Genomic DNA, 17667 nt, shown 5'->3' with positions numbered 1-17667 from the left:
ATCCGTAGTTCTCGGCGGATTACATACATAATATAAAACCAAACTAGACATTACCAAATGACATCACAAAATAACTGTTAAAAACTAAGTCCCAGAGCAGTTGCTAAATCATAATTCATTACCCCAACTGTAGGCTTCCATAAACAGAGTCTTGAGCTCTTTTAAACTCTAAACTCTGTAATATTTCTGATTCGAAGAGGCAACTTATTCCAGTAAACTGGACCAGCAATATAAAATATCTTACTTCTCTACTCGATGAGATGGAATATCAAGTAATTTCTGAGTTGCTGATCTGAATGATCGATTTGTCTGGTAATTAGATTGTAAGCTCTGTCGAGCAGGGACTGTCTCTTCATGTTCAAGTGTACAGCGCTGCGTATGTCTAGTAGCGCTTTAGAAATGATAAGTAGTAGTAGTAGTAGTAGTAAATATGGAGCCTCACTGCCAATATTTCTGAGACTTGTATAAAATCAAACAAGTGATTTTGAATTGAACCCTGTACTCAATGGACAACCAGTGTAAGTTCTTCAATACTGGAGTGATATGTTTGACCCGACTGGTTCCAGTTAAAACTTTGGCCACTGAGTTCTGCGCTGTTTGTAGTTCCTTGATTGAGTCCTCTGAAGCCCTAGTATTGTTACATGAGCTTTGAACATGCTTGTACTGCCAGGAAGCAGTATGGTAAGCAGCTAGCCAGTTACTTCTCTTTCTAGTGAGTGGGACCTGGGAAATGCTGCCAGCCACACTGCTCTGGTCCAGTTCTACCTCTCCTGGGAGTGTTCTTGCTGCCCTCTCAGACTTTGGTTCTTCAGCAACTGCCTAGTTCACCTAATAGTAAAACCGGTTCTGTCTGCCTAGCCATCACCATCCATGTGAATCTGATCTCATTGGGTTGCTGTTATATTCTTTATGGAAACACCATGCAGGCATTGCACTAAAATACATACAGTAGAAATATGGCATGCACAACTGCTATATATTCATGAAAGGAGGTGATGAAGCAGGAGGAGTATGGCCTTCCTTCCCACCACTGGTTCCACTATAGGCGGATAAGGGATTACATTTATCATAGAGCTCGGGAGGAGTTACGGTTAGAAGAGACTTGTTTGGAGCAGGCAATGAGTGGTGGATGTGCTAGAGGATGTGTCTCCCAAATCTGTGTGGCGCTATTGACTCATAAGTCGCCTATTTTGAGATATAGACAGCGATGGGAATGTGACCTGGGGTCAGTCATGATGTACAGAGTTGGGAGCAGGCATTTGGATATATGTTAAGAGTATCCATAAGTAGCTCTGATAGTGAATGGTTGCAAAATCTTATATTGTTGGTATTAAACATCTGACCAATTAGCAACAATGTTTAATCAGATTTTGGGCCAATGCTGGAGGGGCTGTGTGGCAGTGGGTGATATGTTTCATATATGATGGTCTTGTCCAAAAATAAAAAGTTACTGGACTGAATCGCTACGGCATCTTAGCCAAATTTGGGGAAGAGACTATCCAGCCACCGCAGAACATTGTCTACTGCACTTTCGCCCCCGGGGGATCACACCAGCTTTGCATCGCCTGGCTTCGACCTTTCTGGTGACGGGCAAGATAACACTAGCTTCATCATGGAGAAATTCACATCCACCACCAGTGATAAAGGTGATCCACAAAATGGATTATTTATACCAGATGTTGAAATTTACGGCTATCCGTTCTGGACAGGTAATTCAATTTCACAAACTTAGGGAAAAATATACAGATTAGAGATCTCTTTCGGGGATTGACCTAGATGCCCCCCCCCCCCCCCCCCCGGTTAATAGTTTCAGTGGTTTAAATAGTATCATTGGTAATAGAACCCCTCTTGCTTGGGGTTTGGAAATGGACCATCAGAGGACATGTGAATATCATCCTTCAAGATATGGGGTGGGGAGGGTAATGAGGGGGTAGGGATGGGTGGTTCAGGGTTACAATGCTTCATTTACAGCTGTATAAATTATCTTGATGGATGTGTTTTCTTTATAAATTTTCAATAAAAATATTATTAAAAACAAAGTAGGTGATGAATGTGGTTAAAATGTAATGTATACACTACTTCCTAAAAGATGAACATTCAATAAATTTAGCCCATTACCAAAATTAAAGATCTAATAATAATCTAGGCAGATGCAGTATAAAATTGTTCTCCCAATTATGTATGACACCTGTGAAACTTTTGCAAATAGAAATGCAAGTTACTGAAGAGGCTGTCAGACTTCTGGGACAGACTTTTATATGTGGTCAGTGTGCTTTCTGGAGAGGTATTCAGGGACAGATTGCAGTTTTTACTGGTGTAGAAGTACTGCTACGAACCAAGATATAATATCCTGGGATGGCGAGAAATGACAGATGTTGACTCCTGGTGGTCTGAATGGTGTTGGCCAGGAAGTAAAGAAAAAGATCCATCTTTTACAGAATGGCTGCTATGATGAGAATGGATACCCATTCATAGGAAATTTAACTTGTTTTTGTCTGTGGGGTCCTTCTTATGCTCTTGGATTTCTACATCCTGGGGACATCCTGAAGTTTGTTTGTTCCATTTGTTAGATGTTATGTGAGCAGACATTGGGATGGTACTGCATTGCTAGGTTTGATGAACCACCCTGGCTAGAAATGAGATGTGTTTATAATGCCTCAGGAGTGTTAATATGATAGTTTAGGAATAAATGAAACTTGAAAAATGTAAACTAGATATTTGGGGGGGGGGGGGGGGGGGGGGGGTGGAACATATTTTTGTGATTTGGACAATGATCCTGATATGTTAGTAAAAAGTTGTAAAAAGTAAAAAGTTGTGAAGCACAACAACAACAACAAAAGGCTCTAAGAACAAGACCCAGAGAAGTCATGAGACCAAAAAATGAGCATGTTATTGTGTTAACTTCTAGCTTCAGCTGTTTGAGATTGGTGGATAACTTGAACTTGACTGACTACATTCAGGATTGGAGCTTTTTTGTTTCTGATTATAGGAGACTGGGACTTGTATGGTTCCAACAGATGCATACTAAAATCACCAAGAAGGAGTTTTAACACTCCTGGCTTCATCACCCAGTTTCTGTGTATCATTAGCAAACATATAAGACAAGATGTCTGCTACAGAACCAGTAAGTGTTGTCCTAACAGTTTGCCTCAGGCCCAAACAAACCCCAGCCCTTTGAAACATGGCAAGACAAGGAGAGCCAGTCATATAAACTTTTCTCTCGTTACTTAAATTAAGCAGAACAAATGCTTTTAAACACTTAATTTATCAATGCATTAATGTTTGTACTGAGGAGCGGAAGTACATTTTATGAATTCCTTTAATCTCCTAAGTGATGGCAGTTGATTCATAAACTTGTTCCTTGATACTGATGAAACAAATTAGAAAGCTATTTAAAGAAAGATATCTATGATGTGGAGCTTCGTGACTCTGGATTTGATCCATTAAAAACAGTAATGAAATCCATAATTTAAAGCTTTTTTTTTTGGGGGGGGGGGGTGCATGGATTGGCTATTTTTGTTTTTAACATTGGTACTGGAGCTCAAAACTCTTGACAGTTTCTAGCGCTTTCACCTGGTCCAATGCCATTATACAGAAGTTTTGCAGTTTGTAGCACTTATGAAAAGGTCTGGATAACATAAACAGAGAGAAGATGCTTACAATATGAATGGAAAAGGTTTATCCCATTTTGAATCCAGGTTTACATCTCTGAATATTTTATTCAAATTAACACTCGGAAAATAGCTGATCATTTATCTGTCTAACCTTTTTGTAAATCCTTATTTATGCAAATTGAGTTGAGTTTGAGAATATTCAGATTAAGGCTATTGAAACTTGATATATATTAATTGTACTTCTATTTAAAGCCTTCACATATTTAAAGCAGAATATTAAATCCAAAAGACTGAATCAAGTTATTTAAATTTTGAAGCAAACACTGTTGCAGATTTGTGATTTATACACATCATAACCAGATTAACAAGGTCTGATGTGGAAAAATCTGGCGATGGGTTTTTACCTACCTGTCCAAACACAATATTCCATTCTTAAAGAATCTGGTTTTCATAGTAGTACTTGCCAATTGAGGCTCTCTTCAGTTTGTCTGAAGCACGCTTATAGAATTCAGTCGCTGATCCATCTATTCTTTCAGTCAGCAATTCCAGATGTCCGCAACCTTCTTTAAGTAAAACTGAGAATGGTGTGGCTTAATTGGTTGAGAGGTAGTTGATAATCCAAGTTGCCTATCTCCCCCAGTTTGGATGGGTCTGGGTATAATACAGACTGGTTTGTCAATTCCTAGTTTTATGCAGTAGGAATGGTAGGCTGTCATTGGAACAAGCTGTAGTTTTTAAGGTTCTGAACAAAATTATGCATCCTGTTCAAACTAGCAGCTAGCACATTAGCGATTTGTACCACCACCGTGTCTTGAGTTCTTTGGAGGTGAAGTTAGAACTTCTGGTTTTACATCTTGATGTATTTCCTTCATTTTTGCAGCCACCTAATATTAAAGCATAAATGCTAATGTGCCATTATCAGTTTTGTGCACACTGACATGTTTAATGCGCATTATTAGTAACTAGGTCTCGTGGCATAAAATTTATGTATTTATTTATTGCATTTGTACCCCACATTTTCCCACCTATTTGCAGGCTCAATGTGGCTTACACAGTACCGTCAAAGGCGTTTGCCCAGTCGGTGGATAACAAATACAAAGTTGTATAGTGATCGTATGAGGTATAAGTGGAAGGTCGAAATGGATGAAGATTGCGTGTTGTCCTGTGCAATCATAGTCATGCTGTGTTAGTAGGTGGGGCTTGTGATAAATAACGAATGTTGGTGCACTCTAACCATGTAGTGCACATTAATAAGCCTGATTAAATACTATTTTTTTTAACTGTCTTTGAAATTCAGTTGAATTGCGTTCAACTTACATTGCCACATATACTTCCATAGTTTGACGTCTGTCCTTCAACATTCCTGAGTTGGGTGTAAGTAGACAAATTTCTTTTGATATTTAATATTAAATTTATTTTTTATTTTTGCTAAAAATAATAATATTAAAAAATAGGACCTGATGTATTTCACAAACTTTGCACATATTTTCTGCACTGCTGAATTTCTCATTATCTGGTTTGTCCAATCTCTAATGGATAGTGCTTTGTTTTTTTCCCAGCTAGGATTGGGGAAGATATCTGTGTAAAGTTTGTATGGCACTTTGGTATGATACTCCAAAAAAAATTTTGTAACTGGTAATATATTTATAAAATATAAAAAACTTTTATTCATATTACTATAAACCTTTACATTTAAAACCCACTCTCAAACTAAGGAGATGAAATGAAGGAATCTGTTGCACTAAAAATAATTCCATTAATCAATTCCTGAAAACTAACCACAGTCTATAACATCAGATGTTACAGTCCACAAATATGTTCCTAAATCAGTGAAGATCGAGCTTTTAATGCTTCCAAAGTCAGTGTCTTAAAGTGGCTTAAAGCACTCCAAAGTATTATCATTTGTTCAGGGATATCCAGAAGCAAACCTCCTTGATCAGGGCTATATGAAAAAAGCCTATAAGGGAATTCACCCTCTCTTTAAAACTCCAAAGAATAAAGATTTCTCCAAATATTCTTTTATCAGCAATAAAATCCACAGGTCAAAATCTGTCTTCTATATAGATCTATATTTCACCACCCGGCTTCCTCAGGAGGAACAGAGTTCACCCAGGACAGATTAGAGATCCCAGCCTGATCAACCTTAACCAGGGCTTTTTTTGAGAGGGTACTTAGGGGTACCGAGTACCGGTACTTTTTCCGCTGTCTGCTAAAATTGACCCATGATCCCCAAGTTTTAATGAAAGAGCTCAGGCTCTACACACCAATTCTGCCTTGTCATAGATTCTGTGACTGGTTGTAGAGGGCCTGGCTATTATGACGTGGGTCCCTCAGTGATCACCCCACTCTGAATGGTGGCCTGGCATTTGAATATTGTCACCTTTTTCGCTAGAAAAAAAATGTATTGACCTTAACAGTCGCAAAAAGTTGGTGTGTGGTTCTGGTGTTTATATTTTGATTTACCCCTGCATTTCTGGTTACTTTGGTATGATAACCAGAAAAAGGCTATCAAACTCCAGCTGTGAAAAAAAAGGTTACTTTTGTTGTCATAAGAACATAAGAGTAGCCATATTGGGTCAGACCAATGGTCCATCTAGTCCAGTATGCTGTTTGCAATGCTGGCCAAGCCAGGTCACAAGTACCTGGCAGAAACCCAAATCATGGCAACACTCCATGCTTCCAATCCCAGGGCAAGCAGTTGCTTCCCCATGTCTGTCTCAATATTAGACTAAGGAGTTTTCCTCCAGGAACTTGTCCAAACCTTTTTTTTTTTTAAACCAAGGTACGCTAACAGTTGTTACTACATCCTCTGGCAAAGAGTTCTAGAGCTTAACTATTGGTTGAGTGAAAAAATATTTCTTCCTATTTGTTTTAAAAGTATTTCCATGTAACTTCCTTGAGTGTTCCCTAGTCTTTGTACTTTTGGAACGAGTAAAAAAATCAGTTTACTTCTACTCGTTCTACACCACTCAGGATTTTGAAGACTTGAATCATATCTCCCCTCAGTCCACAACTATCTGGATGACACATCTCATGTCACTTTTTTTATGCTCTCGTAGCATCTTTCCTGGATTACTGTAACATTGCTTAGGTGGGTATTACCTCTTCCCTCTTGAGAAGGCTTCAGTCGGTTTAGAATACAGCTGCCAGACTACTCTGCCATTCATTACACTTTGACTAAGTTTTTTCTCTTCTTTGCAAACATTAATGGATCCCTGTTTGTTTTTGTATACTACATAAAATACTGACAGTCTCCCACAAAGTCCTTCACAGCAGCATTTCTGCCCCCTTTCACTTTCATCCTAAGCACCCTCATTCCAGAGCTTCCTTTCCATTGAAAGAGACTTGCCTCCTGTGTATTTATGCCATGGAGGTATTTACATGTCTCTATCATATAGAAACAGAGAAAAATGTAGGTAGATAAAGACCATATGGCCTAGCAAGTCTGCCCATGCGTGCCATCTACTCTCCCTATCCTATGTAATTGTCTCAAGCTCTCTTGAATTCAGAGAAGTCCTGAGAACTACAGAGCTACAAACGTACAGACAGACCAGCTTCATGTCAAGCATGAGAATCTAAGTTCTAAGCGCAGTGCCTGAAACACAGTTGTTAAATTTTAGGTAAATCCGGAAATATAATGGTCCTTATAGATGTATAGAAACACTAAATATGAGGCAAGAAACTATCTCAGACTACACCTCCCAAATTACAAAAAAGTGATCTACAAAACTGTCCACTCTGCAGACTTCACTTACTTAGGAACCAAATGGTGGAACTCCTCACCACCCAAAATAAGAAATATACAGGAATATGCTAGATTCTGCAAAATCCTCAAATCGTTCCTATTCAAATAAACCCTCACAAAGAATGACCATATTCAAACAATTAATTATTACCTGAATTGGTTATTACTCAATTTACCATTAACTGTCTCTTTGCTTCATGTACAATTTTTCATTCATAATAGATTTTCTAAATGTTAAACATCCATAGCTATCCCAGTATGTTTATGATATTATATTGTAAAATTGGATTCTTACAACAAATTACTTTCATATGCATTATTCTTTGTTATGTATCCTATACTGTTTATTGTAAGCCACATTGAACTCAAACTTGTTTGGGATAATGTGGGATATAAATGTGACAAATAATAAAAAAAAAAAAAATAAATAAACAATGTAGAAATTAACATAAACCTGATACCCTTTGAAAGTAGCAAATATTTTTATATTGTATGTACATCATACAGATTTCCTTTGGGAATGAAGAGTATTTGTACATTTCTATAATAATTTCCTTCTTTAAAACCATGTGTAAATGTACAGTGAGGTGCAGAAAGTATGATCAGAAGTACTGGCCTAAACAAATGCTTGTTTTATAATTTGCAGACCATGGCAGGTGCAACATCTATGGTGTGCAGGATGCCATAATGTCCATACAGAATATCTGTGAACCTATTCATGAACCGTATTCATTGGCTTTGCAGTGTCGGTATCAATTGCTACTTTAATGAATGCTGACACGCAGCCTAATTAGAAGGAGAGAGCTGAACACAGGACAAATCAAAATAGGTGACCTCACTTGATACTTACAGGCTGCCAAATAGAATGAAGTCTGAATTCAAGTCTAGATGGATGCAGTTTAGTAATTAGTGGCCCATGAAACCAGTTACTGCAGCTGTGTGCTCAGAAATGTCAGTTATATGTCAAACGGCTTTATGGCTCGAAAGATTAAGTTGCATATGTAACCCCCCTGAGCTTTAGGAGGTAATAACAGCCAGGGCAGGATTAACTCTTTGGTAGACCCTAGACAGAGAAACACATCAGACATCCTATCATAAGGTAAATACATTTTAAAACTCTCACAAGTAGGGCCTTGCATGTTGCTGACTGGAGAGGAAAATTGGCAGAGGAAGCAGCAGACATTGCCTTGTTGTGTTTTACCCTGATGTTAATCCTTTCTATTAATAAATGTTTATTGTAAACCGCTTCAATATGTCAAAGCAGGTATATCCAGGGTTAATTTCTGGGGGAACGGCCTGGAACATAGTTCTACCACTTCTTTTCCGACTCCAGCGCAGCAGGGGTGTTCTGCTCCTGCCTCCCTCCCCTTTCCAGAGAGCCTGCAAAGAAATAGAGGGGAAGGGGTGAACTTTGAAGCAGAGCCAAGAACAATCACTTTACTCCATAATTAGCCCAACTTCTCCTGTTGCTTCTGACCCTAGTCTGCCCATCCCCGCCCAGCTCCAAAGTTCCACTTCCTTTTTGTCTACAAATTAAACCCTGGGTATATCAAGTTTAATATACATAAGAAGCACTGCCCCTTCCAACTGAAGGGCAATGCATGGGGGGGGGGGGGGGGCGAGACGGAGAGTCTCCTGCCTATTACTGACTTACCAGGGCAAAAACATGCCTTGGGAGCCATTGAATTACACATCTGAATGATATCCTAAACCTTTGAGACCTAGGCACATACCTGGTTCACCTATGTGTTAATCCTGTCATGAGTACAGCAGTTGTTGGAAGGGAAACAATATAGACATCATAAAACAAGTTTGGTCGAAAGCTCAGATGATGTGAAATAGAAATAAAGGCAATTCAGAATATTGCTGAGTTGATCTATTCAAAACCACCAGGTTAGTAGCAGTAGGTACTAAATATTCTTCACTGACAAGCAGGATTGAGTCAGGCACAGAAGTGGGTGATGTTGTCTAATGATCCTGGGATGGAATTGTTCTGCCAGAGCTCAAAACCCTAGTAAAAAGTTCTGCATGAGTGCAGCCCTTCTCACAGATAGAGGTCTACTCAGTTCCTCAGTTTTGTTTTTTCCCAATCTGCCGAACAAGTTTTGACAATCTCTCCCAACAAAATTTCTTCTTTTTATTTTTAAATTTTTCGGTGTGCCATCAAATTTTCAACACTATTAGTCCTTCAAATACTATGATCAATTTCAAAAGTGCTTCTTCACAGAAGCCATCTCTTGGGTTGTGCCCCCTCTGTAAGGGAAAACTTCCATCTGCTTCTATGTTCGGGATCTTGTGACCTGAAAAACAATATGTTTTGTTTGGTCATCTCAATAATTGAAAGAAATAATAGGATTGAACATGTGTTGTTACAGGGACCTCCTTCAGTGGTAGTATACAGGACAGCCCGAATCATGAAAGGATCACCTCCATCTCTGACTAGAATTGGACAGCCACCCCAGGCAAATATCGCCCACCTGTGCAGAGGCCCGAGATGTGCAATACACAGGAGCATTATGGGGAGTCTGCTCCTCCTTGCTCTCTATATTTGGAGATTCTCAGCTCAGTTGACACTTCCGTTTGTGCAGGATGTGGTGGGACTTGAGCATAGACTAGTCCATTATATGTAAAGTAACCTGGAAAAATGTATACCTTTCTACCATGAACAAATGCAAGCACAAACTTATTGTGCCAGTTTCCAAAAAGGAAGCATTTGCGTATTTTGCTTTTGAAAATTTGCCAGTATGCACATACCAGTTGCATATGCCCGCTTAAAAAATTTACCCTCAGAGTATATTCATTCTTTACACATGCTGTGTAAAATGTGTATTTAAACCGTCATAGAAAGCCAAGTTTATACACATCTGTCCAGTGAAAATGGCTGAAAGTGGTTCAGTCCTTCCAGAATATACCAGCAGAGCATTCAATTGTGTTAACATGCTTGTACTCAAATTCCTATTGATATGTGCTAAAATGGGATTGATAAGGCACACAAGTGAGTAATGTCAACCAACGTTGCTGGGACAGAACTGCTTTCCCAGAATTCTGAACCCTGGTGTAAAGTTCTAAGCATTTGTGGCTCTTCCTGCATGCAGCAGTCTCCTCAGCTCCTCAGTTATTTCTAAAGCTCATAAAGCTCAGTGAGACAACTCTTGAGGAGGTGGGTAGGGATTGTGTGCCTTGCCAATTCTGCTGTCTATAGGAAACAGCTGTTACAGATAAGCAACATTGCTTTTTCTGATGACAGGCATACAGCCGGGTGACTCTCAAGCTTAGGGCTGGTCTGTTTCATATTGTTTTAGTCTTTTCAGCAGCCCACATACTCAGTTGCACTGGGCCTTGCTGAGGTTTGGTCCAAGTAACAGGTTGTCAAGCAAAAAGGGAAGACCACATATCTGTTTTGAGTATCACTGTGGCTATAGAGCAGAGGTGGGCAACCTAGGGCCTACCACTGAATTATATGTAACCCTTGAGACCATGGGACCTGTATGTGTGTATATATATATATATATATATATATATATATATATATATATATATATAGTTATTAACCAGAGTTTTGGCGATATTAAATAGTACATTTTGCAAATATTTTCAGAATATCCACTCTAGCAGTTTGTTTCCATTGTTTTTAGTTATCACAGGAGGTCTATGGAGCTCTGTTCATTTCCGGTTCTGATATTATGTAATGTTGCAGCCCACTAGGTTTATTACTGATATTCATGTGGCCTTTTGTGTATAAAGGTTGCCCACCCCAACTGTTGAGAGCGTAATCTGATGAGACTTGACTTTGAGGCTGAAAGAACTATCCACTTATTCATAGCAAAATTGCACACATGAAACAATAGGTTAGGATTAGAACATGTTTTTGATATTAACCTAGTTCTCTGACTACATGCTCTGAGAAGGATGATCATTTACGGAGCTCACCATGGACAGTTCAAGGTGTATGCAAGCAAAAGCAATGTTGCTGAGACACAAAGAAGACACTAACTGGTAAACTGGGGTTATGTTGATTAACTGAGCTAAAGAAACATAACTGAAGAGGAGGATAATCAAAGAAAGGAGAAATGTGAAGGGCAGAGGAAACCAAGATACTACTGAATATGCCCCACTTTGGACAGATCCCAAATATTGTATGGTAAGACCCCTGGCTATATGTTATCTCTTGTTGATCTTCCAACACATAATGCTTGCTGTTCTTGGGTCTAGAGATTATCTAGTACTTTACTATCCAAATTGTAAACAAATTGTTTACAAATCAGTTCTTGTAACGGGATTACAAAATGTTGGAACTCCTTGTCGAAGTCAATTAAGGGTTAGTGTGATTACCTGATATTCCGTAAAATGTTAAAAACTTTCCTCTGGGGGAAATTTTTAGGTGTGGATAATCTCCCTGCCTAGTCAACTTTTGTTTACTGAATCTTTGTTTTCATTGAGATTGGTTTTTTTTACTTTCTTTTTCTGTTGCAATGTACTGTGTATTATAGTCTAGTAGTATGCTCTCTTTGTGTTCTGTATGATGTGATTTCACTGTATTGTTGGCCACATTGAACTCAGGTTGCTAGGATAATATGAGATATAAATGTCAAATAAATAAATAAGGGAACGCCATGAACAGCCATTCTGCTGTGGCCCAGAATTTGTAGAGACGGAGAAGCTATGAAACCAAGACCTGAGTGAATGTCGCTATAGTGTGCTGAGTTTGCCTTCTGGATGGAAGGCTTTCTTTCTTATGTATTTATTTTTTTTTTATTTTATACAGTTCTGTCACACTTTGAACACCTATCAGTTTCTCCCTGTTTCTCACCCCTTCCCCAACCTCTACCTTTCCCCCTGAGACTATCATTGGAATGTTTTTATGTATCGTTTATATAGTCTGAGATTTATCATCTTTTGCTCATATCTGACCCGAAGAAGAAGGTATTGCCTTCTAAAGCTAGTTAAAAAAAGATATAATTTTATCTTTTTTTGTTTTGTTTCATTTCTATTTATTCCTTTTTATTTTAGAAAATAATGTTGGTTGGATGGAGGGGGGGCATTGAAAATAAAAAGAAAAGGAAATGCATGATCTGGAAAGAGGCGATTGCTCTCCTGAGGAGAAGTGAAGCCTGTGACTGTTACTGCACAGTGAGAAGGCAGTCATGCAGGTACAGGAATACTAGATGCCTTGAGTCATGAAGCTGGAAAGCATAAATGTAAACTTTTCCCCAACCCCCCCCCCCCCCCCCCCCAGCACCTCTGTTGATTTGGGTAAAGCTGTGTGACAGGCTGTATAACCATAACTTCACATCCATATAGGGCTCTGTTTTATAAACACTTTCAAAAGTATCCTCTCACCATAATGTCCCGGTTTAATAACTGCTAACTATACTTTCCACATGATTTAATATGTTCATAAAATCAATTTGCACTTAACAAATTTGCACTGTTCCCAGTTTTATTAGATGGTTTTATTTACTTTATGGTTGCAAGTAATTTAATCTTATGGGAATTTTTTGGCAGACATTAACCACTCATACCACTAAGTCTTGAAGGTACTTGCCCAGGGTGTGCGCAAAAGAGTATAACATACCCTGTGGTGTGTAATTATCTAAAAAGCATTACACTGTTGTCACTTGAGTGCAAAGGGGTATTACGTGCAGAGCGTTCTCTAAGAATGCCCTGACAGAGCAATAAAACAGCATCTTATAAAGAACCGGTGGCGGGAGGCGGGGCTGGTGGTTGGGAGGCGGGGATAGTGCTGGGCAGACTTATACGGTCTGTGCCCTGAAAAGGACAGGTACAAATCAAGGTAAGGTATACACAAAAAGTAGCACATGTGAGTTTATCTTGTTGGGCAGACTGGATGGACCGTGCAGGTCTTTTTCTGCCGTCATCTACTATGTTACTTTGTTAGCAATCAAGTAATTTAAGAATTTATTGTTAGAACTGGATCATATGGAAGGGAAGGGATTTGGGGTTTAGCTCACAGCTGTTTTTTTTTTTTTAAGTTGTAGCTCAAAGCAAGTGATCTTCAGGTACAGCAGATATTTTCCTGTTCACAATACCTGATGTCATTAATGGAGCGTTAAGTGACTTGCCCAGGATCACAAGGAGCTGCAGTGGGATTTTAATCTGGATTTACAGCTTCTCAGTAGGGATGTGTAACCCAGAGATTTTTGTTTTGTATCATTGTGTTTTGGTTTCCCCCCCCCCCCCCCCCCCCTATTTTTCATTATGGAAGCAATATTGTTGAGTGCACTGTTTGTGAAGAGGCTACACTCCCTTACCTGATGGATCATATGCCCTGTTGGAAAAGAGTGTGCCCTCTTTGTGAAAAGCATGCATTTTTATATATGAAAAACCTGGAAAAAAATTTCCCTGTGTTGGGAGAACGTGAAACAACATGGGAAATGTCATTTCGAACGAATGCACATCCCAGGTTCTTAGCCTACTGCTCTAACCATTAGGTTACTCCTCCACTCTCACTGGATTGATATGGGAGATTTTAGATTTTTTTTTTTTATTTCTGCATTGTTAAGTTTATTGAGTAAGTCTTTTTATGCATCTTTATATAAATACTCTTTTACATATGCATGGGACAAAAATATTGAGTGAATTGCTTTTTCTCCCATTTTCTCAATTACTGGTCATTTTCATAGAGAGAAGGGTCTTTCCTTTTGAACCTCGCATATTCTTGCATTCCCCATGAATAAGTAAGATACATGAGCACAAACGGAGGGCCTACTCTGAAGACCTGTTCTCTAAATCGCCTCCACAGATTTGGGATGCCTTTGGTGAAATAGGGAAATGCCTTCTGTTCAAATGGAGACAGGCTGTATGTGATGATATGCCGCACTTTGGCTAGGTCTCCAAAGTGATGTCCCATTTCTGATCAATTCTTGCTTCTTCCCTGTGCTCGGTTCTCTTTTTAGATTTTAGATTTTTAAGTGGAGAGGACTTTGTTGACTAGTAAACATATGTCCCAGTTTGAACTGTTGCATAAGGGCAGTAATAAAGTATATATTCTGCAGTACCTATCTAACACTCTGCTGTAGGTTTATTAAAGTGCATACAGAGGGGCATAATCGAAAGGGATGTTCTCATTTCAATTTGGACGTCCTCGCAAATCGTCCCCATCCAGGGGCGGGGAAACCCGTATTTTCGAAACAAGATGCCCAAATCCTGAAATTTGGTCGTCCTTAGAGATGGTCATCCGTAGACTTGGTTGTTTCTGATTTTCGGCGATAATGGAAACCAAGGACGTCCATCTCAGAAACGACCAAATGCAAGCCATTTGGTCATGGGAGGAGCCAGAATTTGTAGTGCACTGGTCCCCCTGACATGCGAGGACACCAACCGGGCAACCTAGGGGGCATTGCAGTGGACTTCATAAATTGCTCCCAGGAACATAGCTCCCTTACCTTGTGTGCTGAGCCCCCCAAAACCCACTACCCCCAACTGTACACCATTACCATAGCCCTTATGGGTGAAGGGGTGCACCTAGATGTGAGTACAGTGGGTCTTGGTGGGTTTTGGAGGGCTCGCTGTTTCCTCCACAAACATAACGGGTGGCGGGGATGGGCCTGGGTCCGCCTGCCTGAAGTGCACTGCACCCACTAAAATTGCTCCAGATACTGCATACTGCTGTGATGGACCTGAGTATGACATCTGAGGCTGGCAATCAGTATTTTTAAAGATGTTTTTTGAGGGTGGGAGGGGGTTAGTGACCACCGGGGGGGGGGGGAGTAAGGGGAGGTCATCCCCTATTCTCTCCAGTGGTCATCTGGTCATTTCAGGCACCTTTTTGTGCCTTGGTCATAAAAACATGACCAGGTAAAGTCGTCCAAATGTTCGTCAGGGATGTCCTTGTTTCTTTTGATTATGGGTTGAGGACGTCCTAGTGTTAGGCACGCCCAAGTCCCGCTTTTGCTATGCCTCCGATACGCCCCCTTGAACTTTGGCCGTCTCTGCGACGGAAAGCAGTTGGGGACGTCCAAAATCGGCTTTCGATTAAACCGATTTGGATGACCCTATGAGAAGGACACCCGTCTTCCGATTTATGTCGAAAGATGGGCGTCATCTCTTTCGAAAATGAACCCATAAGAGATTAAAGTGTGAAAAAGTACATGCTGTTAGCTCACGAGCACAATAAGTGTTAACAAACTGACGTGATAGTGTATGCTAATGCATAACCGGTTATGGGTGGGGAATGGATGTAGACTTTGCATTGCGGTTAGTGTATGGCACTTTTACAGTGCCCGATCACATGTGCGATTGGACCAGATGCACTTTCCTCCTCTAACCCTGTTTACATTTAAGATGCAATAAAGAACCTAACTGTGCAGTAACTGTATGGAGACTTGGTGGGAACTCCCCCAACTGTTAGCACACAGCCTTTGCAAGTACTGCATTTTAATAAACAGTTTCCTTTAATCAGTTAAGTCAATCAGATGACTGTCTTATCTGCTGAGCCTAACTGGGAAGTATTGAATTTAGTATTACTTTAGGGGCATCTTGACTAAGCCGCTTTTAGACATTAACGTGTTCCTAAGCAGAAAAAATGGCCTAATGCCTAAGCATCCTATGTTGGTTATTTTTTGAGGGGGCATGGATGCAGTAGCAAGTTAGTGTGTGCATATTAGGGTGCGCTGTGGTTACCACAAGGTTAACGCATGTTAATTTATTTTAAATGGCTGTGTTCTAATGGTAACATTAACACATGGCCGTAAATGAAACAAATACAAAAAAAGTTTTTTTTCACAGCTGTACAAGAAATGGGTTTAGTGAGTGGGAAAGACCTATAAAAGGACATGCTAAGCTCATTTCTTTTTTTTTTTTTTTTTAACTTTATCTTTATTAAGCTTTTTAACAAACATAATTTCACATTTATGAATGATAATACACAATTTGGAAATAAATTATATAGACAAGCAAATATTTTTTTAAGTTTCAAATAGTTATCGACCACAAGAATAAGAAATCAATCCAAGATGTAAGATTAATAATATAATCTAAAGGAAATAAACATACATTGTAAATTATAATAATGAAGCGTCACGTCCCGAGTGATTCACTCCAAGGCTGTTAAACAGTGTACATATGGGATTAAACCACTACATTAACCTCTTCCCTACTGATTAGAAATTCCTCTAGCTGTTTGGGGTCAAAAAATTGAAACTGTTTAGATTGAAACACTATTCTACATACACAAGGAAATTTCAACAGGAAGGTACCGTATTTTTCGGACTATAAGACGCACCGGACCATAAGACACACCTAGGTTTTAGAGGAGGGAAATAGGAAAAAAAAAATTTTCCTTTTTCCCTCCTCTAAAACCTAGGTGCTCCGGTGCGTCTTGTCCGAGTTTTGGATCGCCGTCCCGTACTTACGTGATGCCATGTTCCGTGGTGGTCTACTGACGTCGGGGCAGGAAAGAGCCCCCTCTTTCCTGCCCATCGCGCTGCTCTCCGTGCTCCTCACTGCTTCCTGACGGTCTTGGCGATATTCAAAATGGCCGCCGAGATTCTCGGCGGCCATTTTGAATATCGCCGAGACCGTCAGGAAGCAGTGAGGAGCACGGAGAGCAGCGCGATGGGCAGGAAAGAGGGGGCTCTTTCCTGCCCCGACGTCACTAGACCACCACGGAACATGGCATCGCGTAAGTACGGGACGGCGATCCAAAACTCGCTACCTTCGGACTATAAGACGCACCCCCCATTTTCCTCCCAAATTTTGGGGGAAAAAAGTGCGTCTTATAGTCCGAAAAATACGGTAGCTCCTATTGCCACAGTTCTTGTGCGTAAAGCCAAAAAGGCTTTACGCCTCTTCTGAGTCTCTCTTGATAAGTCTGGGTATATTCTTATTTTTGACCCCAAAATGCTAAGCTCATTTCTTAGTGCAACTTAGTAAACGAGCCCTTTAATTTGCAGAATGAATTAGTTTTCAGAACAGTCATTTTTTTTCCCACTGTATTTTGAGTGTAACCAAGACTGAATTAAAATCTAAGGTTCATAAATCCCTTGGTGCCTTTTCAAACAGGTTTATTTCCTGGCATCCCTTTCCCTCCCCAACCTTGTCTGTTTTGACTTAAATTAATTTTTATTACTAAGAACACACACCCATGAGTGTAAGACAGTAAACAAGTGATCTGCTTTCCAGAATTTCATAGTGTGAAGCCTAAAAGCTCATCTTAGTTGTAAAGTAATTGTAACTTACATTAATTAAAACTTTTGCAGATAAGCTTGTTTAGTGGATTTTCTTGGTAACTTGAATAGTCCTTCGTTTAGGCAGTTTCATTTTTTTCCCTGTTTAAATCTCATTCAG

General features: G+C 39.7%; 1 protein-coding gene and 1 pseudogene across 2 annotated transcripts in view; one reads left to right on the top strand and one right to left on the bottom strand.

Moving 5' to 3' along the window:
• The window catches only part of FAM53A (family with sequence similarity 53 member A), a 226772-nt gene that overhangs the window by 158861 nt on the left and 50244 nt on the right, over positions 1-17667 (top strand). The gene's annotated exons all lie outside the window — the stretch shown is intronic.
• LOC115461348 lies at positions 13868-14268 on the bottom strand (annotated as a pseudogene).

The sequence above is a fragment of the Microcaecilia unicolor genome, chromosome 2 (assembly GCF_901765095.1).
Source record: "Microcaecilia unicolor chromosome 2, aMicUni1.1, whole genome shotgun sequence".
In the NCBI taxonomy this organism is placed as follows: Eukaryota; Metazoa; Chordata; class Amphibia; order Gymnophiona; family Siphonopidae; genus Microcaecilia; species Microcaecilia unicolor.
This window is presented reverse-complemented; position numbering and strand designations above follow the sequence as displayed.